Source organism: Pezoporus flaviventris, unplaced genomic scaffold (genome assembly GCF_033815535.1).
Source record: "Pezoporus flaviventris isolate CSIRO_AGI_PZ_B2104156 unplaced genomic scaffold, CSIRO_AGI_Pfla_v1 ptg000006l, whole genome shotgun sequence".
Lineage (NCBI taxonomy): Eukaryota > Metazoa > Chordata > Aves > Psittaciformes > Psittacidae > Pezoporus > Pezoporus flaviventris.
Genome location: NW_026892554.1, coordinates 6719538 through 6738820, shown reverse-complemented (window position 1 = coordinate 6738820; position 19283 = coordinate 6719538). Strand labels below are relative to the sequence as shown.

The window sequence follows — 19283 nt, the reverse complement described above, 5'->3', positions numbered from 1 at the left end:
GGGAGGTTAATGTGTCAGTGCTCAGCCCTCCGTAATTAGCATCAGGGCCATGTGTGTGGCTGTGCTGTGAGCCCTGCTCTAATTAGAAAGGACTCACAGGTTGGTCACATCAACAGTATAAGTTTATCTGCCTCCTTTATCCCTCTCCTACTCATTTTCTCCTTGATGGCTCTGGGCTTTGGGTAAGTCTTGCTATGGTGCCGTTCCTAGGGAATGTGTGATCCTGCCAGTCTGCTTGTGGTATTCTGAGCCTGACCTTAGTCTAAGGCAGTATTTGGTGGTGATATCTGAGGAGCTCCAAACTGATAAGGTTGTTTATCTGGGAATGTGCTTAGCAAAAGTTCCTAGCTCTGCAACAAGTTTGCTCAGCTCTTGAAGCCTCAGGTGATCTTTATGGTGTCTCTGAACTGGCATGAAGTAGTTGTTAGGGATTGGAATGATTCATTTTAGTGTTATATTCTGGTGTTCTTGTGCTTGCAACCAGAGCACGCCCTAGATGTGCGCTTGCTGGAGTAAGGATCATGCAAAGAGCAACCTGGTGGTCAAGAGTGAGAATATTAGAAAAGAAAATGCATTGTTAGAGTTGTGAACTTTTGCACCACAAACCTTGTTTGAAGAGCCCTGCTCAGCCAGTTAGGGAAAACAGGTCTCATGTTGTTCATGGCAGGGTAACATTATTTGTCTCTTGTCTCCAGTTTCCCATCACTCCCGTGACAAATATGGGCCAGGCAAGAGCATAGGTTTGTGCCTTGACCAGGAACTGTCTTCAGAAAGCTGATTTCAGCTTATGTCCTGATTGACCCTAGCAGCCTTGAGTCACACCGTATCCTCACTGCAAATCCATAGAGGTCTCATTACCACAAGAAAGGGGCTGTTCTGCAAGAAGCTTACAAACAATACCTTCTGCTGTTGATCCCTCAGCTCTAGAGGGATGGATCCCGGCTCGGGTGGCTTGTACAAAGTAATGGGATCAGGCAGGTACTTTCAGCAAGCTGGAAGCCTGAAGACTTCTCTTTAAAATCTAGCTTTAAAACACCAGGTATGTTACTGTATCATGTTCCTGTGCCTTGGATATGAAGACATGTGTGCAATTTGCAGATACTTTGAGGCCTTCAACATGCTACCTAGCATTTTGTTATCATTGCACTGTTGGCCATCATGGCTTCCATAAGTGAGCTAAATTCCTCCCCATCCATTGCTCAAAAACGGCCTCATTGCTTTCTGTATGGCAAAGAACATTTTATGGCATGCAAGTATTAGGGAGACATACACATGGAGCTCAAGATGTACAGGTACCTGATGCGGGGCTGTTTTTGTCCAAGACAGGAGGAAAGTGCTCAGCACATTCACAGGTGATGCTGTTCTCTGTGAGCCATGCTGCAATAATACCTCTGTCCTTGATCTGAATGAGCCACAGCTGAGACAAAAGCTCTGTAGATTTTGATAGGAGAAGTGCTTGGGATCTGCACAAAAGATAACCAGATGAAGGCTGATAAATGTCTTGTCTTTTCAGCCTGCTTGGAAGAAGTGTTGCATGTTGGTTTTACAAGTCAACCTTCAGCAGCACAAGGTGGAACCTGTGTCCCCAGCAGGTGTCTACCTTATAATGTGGCAGATTTCAGCTCCTTCATGATGTGGCTATCGTCCTTCCACACAAACAGCTTTGAGTTGTGCTGGCATAGTGCAAAACTTAACTGCTAAATACATCTAGTCAGAATATTCCCCATGAGGAAAACTATTATTTCCTCAAAATTATGACTTTTTGTGGGAATATCTTTATTTCAGCAGCATTTCATTCAAATGGAATCCTATTAGAAATCATGAAATTATTTCTAATAAGTCACTGAGCTCACAGTGTCTTATTAGAATTGGATCATTTAGAGTATTCTTTGGGTAACTGTAGCTTGAATTGTATCAGCATATAAAATTTAATTAGAGTGTTTGGACTTTTATAAAAATGAAATGTTTTGATTGCCTTCAAGCAATCTTTTCTGCTTAACATTACACTTCTGTAATGTTCCCACTTCTGTGGCATCCTCAGAGTCAGTATTTTGCTCTATTTTGAAATATGAGTTCATAGAAACACTGGAATTTCTCACAGATGCTTCTTGCCACTCCAGACCCCCTGGTAAATGCTTCTAGTATGTGACCAGCCTGCTGGTTACTAGGACATAGGGGCAGACACTGCTGCTGTGAGGGAAACACAAGAGCACACAGTTCCCCAAGAGCAGGCCATGCTTTTGCCAGACAGCATGAGGATAAATCCTACTCCTAAGCAAGTAAAGCATTATCCATCACTCAGTTTCCTTTTTCCATTGATCCACTCTTTGAGAGAATAACTAACGTATTTAAAAATCAAAGCCAATGGTGCATTTTCCCTGTTAGCTTGAGACCAACATTCATTTTAAAATTGGCTTTGTGTCTGCTCTCGGGCAAATTTGAATCTCCCCACTGGTGCTCTCAGCAGGGGATGGGAAGATACTTCCAATAGCACAACGCTCGAGTTGGGCTCACCCTTGCACTGAGAGCACAGTGTTCAGGGGCAGAGCTTGCTCATGTCTCGCTGCCTTTGTGCACAGGCTGCAAAAGGCTACATAGCTATGGCCTATATCTTTCAGAATACAGATATCAAAGTCAGAGGATCCTTATTTTAGTGGTGAAAATCCGTTAAGGTGAAGGGCAGCTGTAGAAATCTGGTGGTTTCACTGGACTTGTTGATAGGGAAAAGCTGCTTGAGAGGAACAAGTGGAGATAAAGGGAGCTTGTTCCCCACCTGAGCTCCATGGGGCGCACTGACTGTCATTTATTAGTTCAGCACATGGACTTTGCTGGCTGCCACATGGCTTTTTGGCAGAGCCATTCCTCCACCTCTCAGGCGCTTTAGTCCATTAGTCGCCTCTCTGGCCCTAAATAGAAGGAATCTCAGCTTTTCATTAAAAGCCTTGAGCCTGGGATGATGATGCTGAGCAGAGGTCCCGTTTTTGCCTTTGGAGGATGGCCAGAAAGAATAAAACCAGTCTTATCAGAAAGTTAGGAAAATTTCTACTGAGAGGTGGGAGAGAAAATGGAATAAAGATTTTTATCTTATTCCCAGATGGACTCAGGATGGCAGTGAGGAGTGAACATGCCTCTAATGGCTGCAGGGTGGCCTGTGCAAAGTAAATAGGGGTCCTCAGGCTGCTTCCAGCAGGCAGGTGTAAAAATCTGGCAAATTCAGCAACCAGACATTCAGAAAGCTGGGAAATGCTCAGGCTGGAGTGGAGCTTTTCTCTTTTAAAGGTAATTTTGGGGATTAAACTTGTTAACATTTCAACCCTCGCTTCACATGCAAGAACAAAGGGAGCGCTCAATCTATGATATGATGCGATGATGATATTGTGGCAGCCCTTGGAGGACACTGAAAGCTACCTTTCCCCTTAGATTAATTAGGGATGCATTCACTTGAAATCCTGGAGCTCTCTTTCCTGCAAGCCTTGGGTGTATACAGAGCATATCTTCTCCATTCAGAACATGTACTAATTCCTCGCTGAAATCAGTGCTCATCCACTACTAACACCCACACAACTTTTAAATACCTCTGGAAAGGAGCAGAGCAACTTAAAAGATGCAGTTTTCCGGATGAAGCCAGAAGTCAGAACACAGCCCAGCCTTTGTTAGAATCACATTTGAACAAAACAGTGTTTGATTTTTATGGGTTTGTCTGATTTCTTCTCCCCCCACCACTATTGTGGAAACATGCTGCTGAACCACAAATGCTCATGGCAATGGGGAAGAGGGTGCTGAGCTGCAAACCGAAGCTTGCTCATCACAGGAATATTTTGCACAGCTGAAGATGAGGTTTGAGTGGACTCTCTTTGCCCTTGCAGCACATCTGATCTGTTTTCGCTGCGGGTCATAAAGCCTGGCGTGCCGAGGTTTTCAAGTGCTATTAGTTTATTGGCTTGTTAACAAAAAAAGGATTTTCTTTTACCCTTAAGGGTCTGATTTTCATTGAACCAGAGATGCCTTGGTGTAATTCTGATGGCAGAGGAGAAGCAGGTTAATAACATTTAGGATCTTTTCAGTAAATATTATTTGAACTGGTTGCTTTTTACCAGCTTTTCCCTGCTCTGCTGTTGCCATCATTGGAATTAGCCACTTGATTTTATTGTAGCTGTATTTTAATGTTGTCATCACTTGAGTTAAGGCTTTAGAAACAAGTAGAGCAGCAGCTGCCTTTTGGAGGCTTCATTCATAAGAAGGTGATGGTATCTGTATAATACATGTTTGTTTGGTTTTGCATCTGTAGCCCTATATAAAGCTGCAAATGGGAATGCAAGGGTGTATACAAAAGCCAGGAGAGATGAAACAAGTTAGGTATTAACTTAAGGTATTGTTAGAGCACAGCAGGGCCTCTGATAGCGGAAATGTGAGACAACAAAGTGGTACATCAGTTCATTAGTACATTTAGTTGTTAAACTGCTGCAATCAAAACTACTCTGCTGGCAGTGCTGCCTTCCACTGTGAATGGAGCAATTGTTAGAGATACCTGAAAAGGAGAGATGTGTTGTGTGGGTCAGGAAAAAAAGCTGCATGTTTCAGCAAAGGCAGGGAGAAAAATGTCCAGAGGAAAGTCTTTAGCAGTGTTTGTACCTTCCAGAAGGGCTGGAGTTTATAGGCAGCTCTTGATCCAGCTTTTGTGTGCTCACTTGGACTTTTCACAACACTACTTCTGCTGAAGACGTCTTTTGATGCTTAAAACGCAGTCTGGTCTGGCATCATTCACCTTTCATCTCTTCCAGTTTTCTAGTTAAGTGCAACGAAAGATGGAATGCACTGGGACGAAAAGTTTGGGGTTATTTTTGGGGAAAACAGTCTAAAAACTACTGCCTGCTTTCATTCATCACCTTTCTTATATGAGGGACAGAGCAAAGACCTTGTTGATTTCAGTAAGACATTTCTCTTAAAAGGTAACAACAACCTTTACAGCAGTCTGGGTTTTGATGGGACATCCTTTAGATCTAATGCACCGATATCTAACACCTTCCTTTCTTTAGAGAGTTGAAAATGAGTTTTTTGCCTTCTAGAAGCTCAGTATAACTAAAAAAACCATTGACTTCTCTGCTACAAGGTGTCTGCTTTTTCAAGATGAACTAAATGTGACAGATACTCCTCTAGTCCCAGGCAGTGCAGCATTAACCATGTCTGTGCATCGCCTATACTGCAGGATGCTCTCACGATGTCCAAATTGATGTGAAGGAACAGAGAGAGATGCTGTAGTTACACACACTGGAGAAACAGGTCAAAAAATAAAGGCTTTCAAGAGCAAGGTAAATTACTTCACTCTCCCTGACACACCACTAAGTCATCAATATTTTCTTCTCTATGACAACCCTGAGAGAAACAAGACAATTGTAGAGTAAGAGAGGTTATTTAAACAGGTATATCGAATGGCTTTTGAATGTAACTCTTGGTTATTGTAGATCTGCTGGGATTCTTTGGTAGCACTCTGTAGAGCAATAGCTTTAAAAAAGCAAATGAATAACAGCAACAACAACAGAAGCCCCACCATAAACAAACAAACATCCTCACACCACCACACTGGAATGCTGATCGGCTCCTCACCCTTCCAGCTCAGGTTGAACAGAGCTGCACATCACCATGCGGAAGCTGACAGGAGTGAGGTATGGGAACAGTCTGGGGTAGCCCTGTAAAGATGTATCCAAAAATCCTTAGAAATGTCTTCTAGACTTCTTCCAGGTCAGATTTAATTCCACCTTTAACAATTGCTATTGGCTGGGCACAAAGGTGTTGTGTCTCTAAGAGCTGTTTTCTCACTGGTGTTAGCTCAAACTGGTTTTGGCAAGCGGGTCCCATGAAGCTGCCGTATATCCCGTATGGGAAGTGCCTCTGCAAATGCAGACATCTCTGCCTGAGCTCATAGCAGTTCTATATTAAGTGTTAAAATCCCATTAAGACTAAGCCCAACCTAGCACTTCTGGAGGAGGCCATCCTCTCTGAAGGCAGGCTCTGCTGCTGCCTTCTGCCAGTTTGGCCATCTTGGTTGTACGTTCAGCAGCCTGGGATACCTTGAGGTCTCTTTGGTGACCTGGTCCCAGGCTTGAGCACCATGGACAAAATCATCACTGAGCTCACTAGCAGAGCAAGGTGAAAAGCTCCCCATGAAGATGCTCCTCAGCTTAATAAAGTGGAGAGCTCGGCCCAATAGGGGTCACATCCTTGACTCACCTCTGTGCATGAGGGCAGCAGTGAGCTACTCCGCAATGGCAGGCAAGTTCCTCTTTAGCTCAAACAGCTCTGCTTTCCTTTTTTATTGAAAGGGCCTCGGTTCAAACGCTGCCTCAAGCCTAGACAGGTGGCCATTTCACAGTTAGAGTAAATAATTTACATGACAAATTCAGACCTGTCTCTTGGTCCTGTATTATTCATGAAGGAGCGGGCTTGGTTTTTATGACAATGTTCCTTATTCAAACACGGCCCGTGATGCATCTCCATCCTCGAGTTCATTTCAGTTGCATCTGGCTGTTTGCCAGCCTTTTTGTGGCCGTTTTCTGTTTTGTAAAATGCATTACCTGGGTCATATTACTTCCATTCACTTCCTGAGGGAGCTGAAACTTTTATATACAGCAGAGAGCTTTCTGCATGCTGTATAAGCCCCTTTGTAGTGGAGCTTCAGTCAAATGCAGATTTCCCAGCATTTCCCTTCGCACAATTGTACTTGCAAACAAAAATATCGTTTGTATGAACGTTTGTGGCAAAGGTCAGAAATATCTCCAAGGAAAACACTAAAGCAGCATTATATAAATCTCACCAACAGTTCACTGTTGTTTGCTCATTTTGGCTTGCATGGGTCTTGCCCATGGGATTTATGAATGTGAGGGTTTGGCTCCCTGGTGACCTCTGGACCACCTGCTATCTCTGAGCATCTCTAAAGCCCATTCATTTTCTTGGAGGTGGTGAGGGCAAAGCTGCAGTTTCCAAGCTGCTTGCTGAATTTCTGAGGTGTGGAGCTTCTTGAGAAGATATACACCTTGTGACTCAAGCACCATGTGTGGAAAGGAAACCCAGGGTTCGCTTTTCAAATCTTTGCACACTTCCACTTGCTCTTGTTTCCTTAGGGGGAAACTATTCACCTGTAAAATGGGAAGAAGAAAAGTAATGCCTTCTTTCCCTTGTCATATCGGCTCACCCTGTAAATGCTACAAGCCACAGATCCAGCATCATCTTCATGCCCACTCATACAAATGAAGTTCATCCCAACAAGGATAAATAAATGTGCTCTCTCTATGTGATACCAGGCAATTGCAGGAACATTGAAATGTGAACCCATCCTTTTGCATGAATTTATATACTGCTGAAGTATCTTATATAGGGAGCAACCGACCCTGGTGCTCATGCAAATGATTAGCCCAAACACAGCTGATTTTCTGCCTCTGTGCTTGATTGAATAATTGACGGTGCTTAGTGTTTTCATTCATTTCTTGAAACACAACTGTGTATAAAAGTAATTTATATCTGCTTCATCCCCTGAAAATAAGACCATATGAATTAGTGAGAAGCTAAAGATCACAGAATCATAGAACAGTTTGGGTTGGAAGATGGTGTTATCTAATTCTCTTTCTGTAAATGCATGCTCACAGCCTTGAAAAAGTTAAAATCAAAGTGAGAAGTCTGACCGAGCATGTTGTTAATGCCCTCTATGTCTTAAAAAAACCCCATATGGATTGATTTGCTGCTAAGACCCCTTTGGATGAAAAGGGTCATGGGTTATTTACAAACAAGTGTTATTTCTCTAGCTGTCATTACTCACAACTATGAGGAGGGGGGAGAAAACCAAAAAAGAAGAAAAAGGTCTTTGGTGTCTTTCAGTTTGTTTCTGTATTTGAGGAGGCTCCTGTTTGTCAGATCTCTGCTTTTAATACAGACCTCCTTCAAAAGCCAGAGGATATACCAAGCCCTCTCAGGAGGTGAAAAGACTGCTGATCTAATTAGGAAAGGATTCGGAGCATTGCAGCTGACTCGGATGACTTCACTAGAAGTTGTGGGTACAGAGATGCTTTTGAAATTCAATGTGCACATCCTTTGCATGTGTCTGGTCCGCAGAGCTCCAAGGAAGCCCCAGGACTCTGCCAACAGTGGTGGCATCAGCACAGGATGAGTGGAATTTGATGTTTCTGAAGGGAGTTTTGGCTTTCATATGAGACCAAAGGAAATGCCTTGATCATTTGCAATCAGGAGCCATCCTCTGCCATTTCTGACAAGTGCCAGGTGCTAATTCTATAGTCCTGGCTTAAAACGTTCTACAGTGGCATCTTAATAATTTATCTCTCTGTACATGTTCTTCTTTGTGCTTTTGGACAGTGGAGCTACTTTGGTTACCATGGTGCCAATATTTTTTTTGGCCTGTGGAGCAATGCATCCATGAATTTGGGTGTGTGAGGTTTGTTGAGTAGTTTGGGTAGTTAGACAAAACATCCTGTTTAAATCCCAAATCCCAGCTGCAAAAATCAGATACGACATCCTATCTGTTTAGGTATTTTGCATATCTATACTTCCATGCAGCTTAGCTGAGTTCAGCAACACTCTTCTTTTGGGCTGTGAAGGGTAGAAAGGACAATGCAATCAGAACCAAAGGGCATCAGTGGAGCATCAGGTCTGGAGCAAAGCTGAGGGGCACTGATAGTGTTGGTTTGGGATCTTGGAGTTGAATAAATGTAGCAGGCAATTTTGCCTCAAACTTAGATGAATGAACAGAGCTGAAGTGCTCCAGGACTGGAGGAGAAAGGCATCCCAGGCACCCTCGGACTGGAGACCAGAGATGATAGCAGGAACAGCCAGAGGGTATGTGTTAGGGGTGAAGTACATCTGCAAGCTGTGGCAAATGGATGATTTTGCACAGAACTTCATATATTCCAGCCTGTGCTATTTCTGTTTCGATGTGCTAGTTCTATTTCTCCCTCCATAAACATCATCCAAGCAGCAAAGTCAGCAACTGCATGTGTTTGCCCAAGGCCAAATACAGCTCTGCTGTCATTACTAGCAGTAAGGACTACCTGTTTAATTCATACCCACTGTACATCCACAAAGCCATTGAAGTTTCAGGAGCCTTGAGTCCTTTCATTGCTCCTGTGGATTCAGCACAGGAAATCAAAATCCATCACTGTACACAAACATCTTGTACTTTCTGCTCATGCTCTGCTAACCAGATTAGGCTCCCCTGCTACCTTGTTCATTTTACACTCATTAAAGCTAAATTTAGAAATGAAGGCAACTCTTCTCCCCTCTGGGGAAAATAGGGAGACTCCTCATTGCAACAAGCCGTGAGGAGGTATAAACAGCATCTAAATTTTCTCTACTTTGAGCTGGAAACGTGCATGGCTCTGCTGAGACAGAGAAAGAAACTTGTGCCCACTTTCCTTCTACATAGGAGACGAAATCTGTGTGAATCACTGCTGAAAGCATGCAGGTTTTATTTGACCAAAATCACAGCCCTGAGGCAGTGGCAAGAGGTGATTGCACTGGTCAGGTCTAGTGGAGGTGTAGCTTGCTGCTGTGGTTGGACCTTGGGCTTATCTCCAGCACTACCCTGACAGGCAGTAGCTCCCAGATGTCAACTGAAGAGAGTAACTCAAAGAGGTTTCTTCCTCTCATTGACCTTTATAGTCAATTATGTCAGCTTTTTATGAGAAAATAATAGCGGTGTGAAATCTGCCTTCTGATTCGTATGAGCAGGAATTGGTGGGCAAGATGCCCGAAGAGAGCCGGGCTCTGTATCTGCCTCTCTGATACCAGATCAAACTGGGCATCCCATCAGCTGTGCCTTCGACAGCAATACAGTTGGAGTTAGGGGGAAGAGCTGAGGTATTCTGGGCAGTCAAATGCCATCATAATGGTGGGGAACCTCAGAAGGATCTCAGAAATCTGTATGAATAGGTAAATGTGAGCGTTGGTGTAATTGACCATAACAGATCTAGAGGGAAATAATCTGAGCCATCTCCACATGTGCTGAGCTTGGACTAGGCATAGTTGGATTTGCTCTTGGCAATTCTCCAATATCATCAGTTCTATGTGCAGTAGCAGCCAAAAAAAAGCTTGCACAAGACTGGACTCCACCAGGAAGAAGGAAGACCATGGAGAACCAGAGAGAGATATTTTGCCTCCATATGAGACCTTGGAATACCCCCGAGCTGGGGCAGGATACCCCTGGTTGAGGGTATGGACTCCAGGTGTTTAGCTTTGCCTTGCAGCCGTAGACAGCTGGTGCTGCTTTTACACAGCAAATCGGGGAAAGGAGGGGTTAATCTTGGCTTTCAGAGAGAGGGCAGCCAAGCCTGGAGACAATACCGTAGCTTACAGCACTCACAGAAGCTCTGACCAGGAGAAACAGGCTGTCATTAGTTATTAAACCCCAGAAGGCAGAAGAATCTTGTCAAAAAACAAGCTCTGTGTCTGCATCTGTAGGAGATCCCAGAGGCCTGGTGGGAAGTGCTGCATCTTTCCCAAAAGATTCAGGCTGAGCGCCAGCCGCTCCACCACTGTTGAGGTTTACGTGATGCGACTGAGCCGAGCAGAATTGCAAGCAATGTCTTTTAGGAGCAAAAATGACATGTTTGACCATCATGGGGGGTGGGGGGAACATAGCGAGGAGGTCTGTGAGCACTTGATTAATGAAGTATTCCCTGTAGAGAGATCTGCACACAGCTTTCTGCCAAGGACCTTGGCAATGCCAAGAATGAGGTGTGGGATCAGCACCTCTTCCAGAGCTCAGGCAATACAAATCTGGCAAACACAGCCAGCTTCACTGATAACTTCCAAGGGAAATTACACTTATCAGCACAACATGTTAGGCAGCAAAAGTTAGAGCAAAGAATGGTGTTGGGTGAATAGCGTCTCAAACCCAGGTTTTAATAATGAATTCCAGTTTGTTTCATGACTGGGGTGAGGAGGCCAGTCCAGACCCTCCCCTTCAGCTAGTTGCCAGTTAGGCTGGAGGTGCATGTTCCAACTGATGTGTAGCAGCAGATCCAAGTCAAAGGCAGCATCTGGGACCACCTGAGCCTCTTGCCTACCTTCCATGGATGCTGTGTACCTCCAGGCAGGTACAGCAGATCTGTGTGTGACTCCTTTCCCAGCACATCATGTTTTTGGCCATGTGCTCTCAATTCATGTTCAGGTCACCTTCAGCAAAGAGCTGAAAATGTCTTTAGCTTAGGAGCTGGATCACAACAGGATGGGCATCCCTGATTTTAGTGCTTGATGATTGGAGAAGTAGCAGCTTCCAGCCACCTGGTTTTGATCTGCTGCTGTAAGTTGCCTGGAGCCTTTCAACAGCCTGAAGTTTTCTCTTTGTGTGATGAACTTGTCCTGGTTCATTTACACTTGGTTGGCACTGGCCTCCAAGATGGGCTGTGAGCACCAATGCATTCCTTGGGGGGGGAGAGAAAATCTGCTTTGACTTCCAGGCAGAGATAGTGATTTTATTTCTAGAAAATAGAGCTATAAACTCAGCTTATGCCAAACAAACACTATGCAATGTCTGTATTAAGCTGCGGTCAGGGGAGTTATGTCAAAAGAGGATGATACTTGTCACTCACCTGTCTGAGTGATGGGAAATGCTCTTTTCTTCACATATTGAGTGCGTGATTTTCACTCTGCCTGCATCCTTGCATGACTTCTTGCTCAGATGAGTTCTGATCCCAAGCCTAGAGAGCTCAATAGAGAAACACTTCCTTTTCAGCTCAACACACAGATCTGTAGCAGAAAAGAACTATGAATAAAGTTCCCTAATGGGCAAATATAGGAATGTACTTGGGGTAGTTTGTGCCCTCAATAGGGCATGTATAGCAGGGAAGAATAAGGCAAAAAATCATGTCTTTAACTGTCCGTGTACCTAACAGGTGCCTTGATGGGCACATTAGAAACCTGATAGGTAAAACAGATGAGCAGAAGTAGCAGGCTGCTATATTACATAAAGAGCAGCCACAAATTGCAGGCACAGGAAAAGGAAAGACAGCTTAAAAAAAAATTGTAGCTTAAGTATCCGTTTCTGGACTGGTTCTTGTGATGCTTGCAAACAGATAGATCATTTGAGTCCAAAAGAGATGAACTATTTATTTAGCTTGAAGGTTGCCCCCAGCAATTGTGAATCGAAGGTTATCTAATGTCTTTGCCATGGGCTCTAAGGGTCTGGACAGTTAGCATATACAAGGGAATTACTCACAGATAAGCATCCAGTAATTTATACAGAGCATTCCAGATAGAAACCTCTTCCGTATCAATTTCTGCCTGCTCCATAAACTGCTCCCATTTATCAAGCCAGATAAATTCACAGGCGGGCAATGAGGGTGTGCTGAGATCTGTATGTACTTTGTCAGCTAAAATTCAGAGATCCCTTTGACATGATTGGAGTAAATCTTGCTCTCCTTTTCTTTGATTATGACCAGTCTATAATCTTCAAGGCTAAACACCATTCCCATGAATGAAGAGTAATACTGAGACATAGGGGGAAAAAATCATACGTACAGAGAATGCATTTCATCTCAGTTTGGAGGTAATGAGACAGTTTAGTGTGACATGTCATTTAAAACCAGCTTTTTCTTTCTAATAGATTCAGTATCCCTGAAGAAGTGACTGACAGAGCAGTGCATGACATATTTCTCCCAGGACAAAAAAAAAAAGGAGGTTGACACAATAGGGGAAGCAGCAGAGTCATGGTGATCTTCAGGAAGACAAAGGGACGAGTCCTTCTCCATCAGGTAAATAACACAGAGCTGCACAAATTAAGCTGAAAGTTTCAAACCCAGTTTCTGTTAGTGCTGAGGGTGCCCCATGTCCTTTAGCTGCAACGTGTCAGAGGTTCTCTGCCCAGCTCTGCTACAAGGGCAGCCCCAGCAATATGCCCTGAGCAGTAACATACCACAGGCTCTTTTCTTTCTTTCTTTCTTTCTCTGGGCTTTGTCTGTAACCTGCTCCCGTTTGACAGAAAATTCCTACTCCATGGCTGAGAAAATTCCTTCTTCCCTGGGCTGTGGCTGCTATGGGAATATCAGCTGAGGGAGTGTTTGAGGTATTCTTTGGCTGGGGAAAATCTACCGAGACCGGGAGTCTATTGAGGGCTGGGTGGTTCCCAGGAGCTTCATTCCATGTAGGCTGCCAGCAGCCCACCCCAAGCTATCCAAAAGGAATTCACAGCTGTCTGCTCAAACCAGACAGATGCTTCATTCCATTTGACTGTGAGGACTTCAGAATGCATTGCAAATGGAGACAGATCCTTTCTTGTATAACAAAGGTGTATCATCATGATCCCAGATGTGAGAGATGTTGCCACATACTTGGATGGAGTCCACACACAACTCTCGAGGGGGGGGGGAAGAAGAGTTAAAAAGAAGAGGCACATAATGAGTCCTGGCACGCGTGTACTCAAGGCCATCTGTTAATGTGATCCGCTGCCAATTTGTAGAGCTAGGAACCAGTCTCTGCAGGTCACGGATGCCAAGATGAGATGGGTTTAGAAAAGGCACTTGCAGAATGTGCTAATGGCCACTGTTTATCAGAAAAATCTTCCTCACAATGAATGCTACCGAAAGAGGAAAGTGCTGTTGGCTGGTACCTGGGACCACATCAATTGATAACAGGTACAGTGTTCCTGTCATTTCCTGATGCCTCTGCTATTGCAGTGGAAAACAGAAAGTTATGAACCTTGCAAGCACAGCAAGAAGTGAACTTCTAACCAGCTACTCTGTAAGTTATTTCACTATTTTTACTTCTGCTACATGACTAGATTCTCCTTCGCAGTGTGAGGCTGGAAAGGAATTGATGTACACCTGAGCTTCCTTAGGAGCAAGAACAACACAGCTTACAGGATGGATAAAGAGATGTTTTCATCTGTGGCAAGCACAAATCCACCCATTAGCCATGTCTGAATTGTCACTCCTCAGAGCTGGAGCCTTCCCTCCTCTGCTAATCTCCAAAGTACCAGACCTAACCTCAGGAGACAGCCAAATAAGGAGGAATGAACCACAGTTACAGCTACCAGTTACCTTAAAAAAACAGCACATTGTTGATAAGAAGGGCCCTAAGCAAATCAGATTCATTTCCTAATCAGTGCCTGGTAATGTCATCATCATTCATTTGCATAAGCAGGATGTTTTATGCATTGTTTTTCTTTGAGCAGGTACCTTCTCATTCACTTGTGCTTGCTGATGTGCTCTCTTAACCTGCCACAGGCTTCCCCAAAGCTAGGGTCTGTGAATGCTTCTCAGATGATAATGAGCGGTATTCACCCTCTCTGCATCCTGTTTCCAACAAAGACTTGAAAAATGCAACCTGGTTTTTTATTTTCATTTATTTCTTCCACCCCAGTTTTATCTCTTTTTCTTCTTGTTCAGGTTTCTGGCTGCATGGAGGGCAGGAGCTTTTTATCAAAAGACAAGGAGTCGTCTTCTCCTTAGGAAATGTTTATGTTCCTTCCACAACACCAAATTGAGAAAACAGATTACCTCTCAGAAAGCCATCTGTTTCAGCATCCTGTGAGCTCTCAGGTTGGTTCTCGTGTTTTATAAGACATTTGAATCCTCTTGTGATTTCTCCCTTTCACCTGTCTGCCTGTCATAAAAATTATTCTGAAGGCTCGCTGCCCCCATCCAGACATTTCAGAGCCTGAGTTTCAAGTGTCATGTTAGGGTTGCATTATAAAAGCAAACAAACAAAATCCCACCCCGACAAACAATCCCTTTCTTCGATGCTCTGGGATTGATAAGCGCACACTGATGGAAACTGCATGAGAAAATGAGAAGAGGGGGGAACTTCTGGAAACTGTTTTCAATGTTTTATAGTAAACCTACATTTTCAGTCCCTAAACCATTAGTTATGAGAGATATTGTTTTCCATAGGCAAATCTATAGCTTTCTAGTGGAAAACTGACATTTTGGGAAGATGGCCAACCTATTATATGGAAGAATATGCTTTGAGAACACAAAGGATTTTTCAGGGAAGGGATACAGCCTCCTCTGTATGCAAGCAAGACATGCCCCCAGCTCCCTTGTCTTGCTTGCATACACAAGCTTAATCTTGGAATAAGCTCTTACTGGGGATGTAGAGCTTCTCCTTACAGTCCACTTTGAGTCTTAGAAAGTTCATTAACTCCAATTACATTTTCTTCAATTTGCTCACCCCCCCTCTACTCATGTCAGAGCCACTTAGTCTCTCTTTCAAATCCAAGTGGACATAAGGTGGACTAATGCCAAAAAAGCACTCACTGTGTACCAAAAATAACCAGTAAATAGCTTTCTCAGCTTTTCCAAAATACATTTCTTATGTAAAAATACGGAGTGTTTAAGGACCATATGCTGAAAATACAGTTGTCACATAGAGATTACGATGAATATAAACACGTTGCTTATTTTTGGAGTCATTAGTTGATGCGAGGGACATGATAATGGGATACAAACTTTTCCCCTCTGGACTGTGGGTTACACTGTGATTCAGAGAATTAGTGACTAAAGTAATTACAGCCCCTATCTGTTTGTAGTGTAACTAAAATAGGATTAAGCTTGTCCATCCAACTCCAAATAGACCAGTGTCTCCATTACCAAAGCCACCAGCACAATCAGCACTAATGGACATCTCCTCCTGAAGATATATGGCATGTATGCATCAATTTTCTCTGCAGAAAAGTTATTTAATTGGTAAGTTTTCAACCTGGCACCTAATTGGGTCACTTTTCACTGCAAGAAAGGCTCAGAGTAATGTTCTGTAGTGCTGTGAGGAATAATGCAGCATGAATAAGGGAGAAATAGAGAGGTTTTCTGATCCAGGGGAGCTGGACACTGTTCCTACCCCTGGTTCACCACCCTGGGCAAACTCCATCATACTTCTGGGGCTGTCTTCCTTCATAGCCTTGCTTTCTTCACATCAGGCCAGGAGCTATTTGCAACAGAGACCCTGACGCCTTGCACATCCTTGCTTTCAAATATATGTTTGCAGTTCACCTTCCTCCTGTCTGATTCAGCAACAACAGCCTAACAGGGCCATTATTTTCATCTCTAATTGAATGATTTCTCTCTCTTCCTTCCCCATATTTTTTTAAATGATGTCAGTGAAATCAGCACTCAAAAAAAAGAGATAAATAGATGAGCTGAAGCATCCTGAGCCAAAGAGCCAATGCTGTTATTTTCAGCAGGGTCTCCCATGGCTCAAAGCTGCAGCAGGCAGGAGGTCCTGGAAAGTGCCCCACCAAATCCCAATGGTGTGTACAGGCTGCTAGTGGTTCAGTGGCTGTAATAACCACAAGTCAGACAATAGCATTTTACTTTGCCTGAGATTAAAAATCCATCATCATACCTCTGCAGCCCTCGCAGCCAGGGGGATGCCGGCACTTCGATTAAGCCACGCTGGGTGGTGCCCACATTATTATCTGTTTCACAGGCAGAGAAACTGAGATGCAGAGAGATTAATTGGCTTGCTCAGATGAGGTGAGACTAGGGAGCAACCCCAGAAGTGTAATTGCCTGCGCTAACTCTAATTGCCAGCACATATATTCACGTCTGGGAGAGGCATCTGGCAGAGCAGGGGATGTAGAGGCTTCCCCAGAACAAAGCAAGAAGCTGTGACTGTGGGTACCAGTGAGGTAGGAGACAAGGCTTCTCCTTCTGCATCATGCTATAAGCCTCAGAAGCCTTGTTCTGGGACTGCCTGATATCCCAAGCATTGTTTGAAGTATGGGAATAACAAAAAGCATCCATAAGCTGAGCAGCCAGTCCTCTGCCCCATCCCAAGCCCATGCTCTCCAGGCTGCAGCCATCATGGTATCACTTTTGCCCTTCTGGAGCAGTTTCAGAGCCGCATCAGAGTTAATCTTTTGACTTAAGTGTTTTGCCTCCTCCCAGGTAAAAGAGAGGAGGTTTTGTTATACTGGCAGGATCCCGCTGAGCTAAAAGTAGCATAAAACCCTCTCACCTTGTAAACACAACACAGCAGAAACCGGGTGTCTTTGGGAGAGAGCTGTCAGCCCCGCAGCACTGCCACTGCCCCCCAGGCCTTTGTGCAGGAGGGGGTTTAATGCTGCTTTGGCAGGATAAGGAGCTTTTGTCACTGTTGTTAAGCAAAGCCAATCATTGTGCTGCTGAGCATCTCTGCAGGCTACAAACACACCTCAGAACCAACACCATATCTAAGCTTACACTTTCACTTAAGGGAAGCTTTATTCGTCGTTGCTGAATTGAGGTAGGAAGAAAGGAGAGGTTTTCTCTTCCCGTTCAGTACCAGATAATGGAAGAGGCAAAAGTGAACATCAGTCCCTTGTCCACAGCAATAAGAAGTGATGGACGGTGGCTCCTCAGTATCCCAGCGGAGAGCTGAGGTCACTGGGAGTTTTGCAGAGGTTTGTCCCCATCTGAAATGCTGAGTTTCGCTGTGTGAAATGTATTTTGCGAGAGCCCTGCTGCTGTTGCTGCAGGGGCTGTGACAATGCAGGAGTGTTGGTTTTCATTGTACAGTGTTATAATGAATGAATCCATCGATAGCAATTAGGGCAGTTGTTTTATTGATTGACATCCCAGGGCAAATGCTACATTTATTGCCAAGAATAAAACATACTCCACTATATACCCCAATAACCACAGAGCTATAACTTGATACTATTAATGTAAGACAAGGTAAATCATGGCACTGCCTCCTCCCGTAGTGCAGCTCCATGCACAGCAATACAAAACCTCCAAGAAGATGACATTTGTCTGTCTGAGCACAGCAGCTGGAAGTGCTGTATGAAGTTTCTCAGGGACTTTCCCAGACACCAAAACATTTCATTATGTGATTTTCAGTACCAGGTTTTTCAGAGGAACTTGTTCTTCCCTTTCACCTTTGCAAACTATTTCCTCTCCTCCCTCTGCCAGCAGTCCCCCTTTCTTTCACTACTGTTGTACAGGATTTGATCCCCATTCCCTTCAGCTTCCCTTTCCATTGGTTTCACAGTTCCTGATTTTCAGTCATCCATTGGTTTCACAGTTCCTGATTTTCAGTCATCATATGGTCTTGACAATTCTCATTTCTACTTCTCCATTCTCCCAGCTGCCCCTCCATTCCCCTGTAGCTGCTTTGGCATAGCCTCTACTACATCCCCCTGACACCCGACATTCAGAGCATCCTATATTTTGGTTTTTTTTCCTGCACACTGCCTTTCTTCACTGTCCATTCTACTTAGCAAGATATATCCACTTGGCAGGAAAATGGAGTTCTTGATTTGGGTTTGTTAATTGGAATTAGCCATCCTTGACTTTAGCTCAGGTAAGCAAGCAGTTTTCAGCTCCAGGTTTCTCTGCAGTTTCTCTACCACTCTCTTATATCTTTTTGGTTTTTTTTCCTTCCCCTTTTGCTTCTTAACTTCTATTTAGTGAAACCTCTTTCCCTATCTGTCAACACCCTTCACTTCCCACAGAGCTTTTTCCCATAGATGATTCCTCGATCTGCTCTTCCACTGTCCTGCATCTTCCTTGCATCCCTTGTCCTGATTTATCTTTCTTCACAGACAACAGCTTTGTAGAGGGACACTCCTTGGAGGTTTGCACCATACTATGTCTGCAAGCTGCTCAAGAAGTGGTTGATGTATAGCTGGAGCCATCAGCAGCTTTTCTTAGCAGTGACAAGGTGAAGGCTTCTGAACACCACATTCCACAGGGTTACCTTTGCTGAGAGCATTTGCACTACTTCTCAGGGAATTAATTTAAGTCAGGTTTCAGCAGGGCTGTGGTGGAACCACAGGATGCATGCCAGCTGCTGCACTAATCGGCAGAGGAAGGCTCCTCTTGCCAAGCCGTAGAGCCTCCTGTCCAGGTTGGACTTCATCTAATTGCTATGACGGACAAAAGAAATGTGAGAGCATCAGCGTTTTGCTGTGCTGTATACCAGGGCGAGCCAGGGCTATGCACTGCTGTTTTACTCTTAGGCTACTCCTCACAAGCCAGAGAGTGGAAGACAAAACAACAAAGGGAAAATGCTGGGAATCTGATCAGAAGAGGAACAACAAAACAGGGTGCAGGTAGCCTCTGAGAAAATTCCAACAGCTCATTGTAAAAACACACATAGAATCATAGAATCATAGAATCGTTAGGGTTGGAAAGGACCTTAAGATCATCTAGTTCCAACCCCCCTGCCATGGGCAGGGACACCTTATGCCCTCCTCTTTCCCTGCAAGAGGGCACCTCTGGGAGCCACAGTTCCTTTATCATGTTGAAGCAGTAGTTTGTTCTTCTTAAATTAATATTTAAAGGACATGGTTTTTTTTTCTA

General features: G+C 44.0%; 1 long non-coding RNA gene across 1 annotated transcript; it reads left to right on the top strand.

Moving 5' to 3' along the window:
• Nucleotides 1-70: 70 nt before the first annotated feature.
• Nucleotides 71-19023, top strand: LOC133265854 (uncharacterized). The gene is made up of 3 exons (XR_009742156.1): nt 71-182; nt 14388-14540; nt 18524-19023. It is a non-coding gene; the product is annotated as an uncharacterized LOC133265854 (long non-coding RNA).
• Nucleotides 19024-19283: the final 260 nt, after the last annotated feature.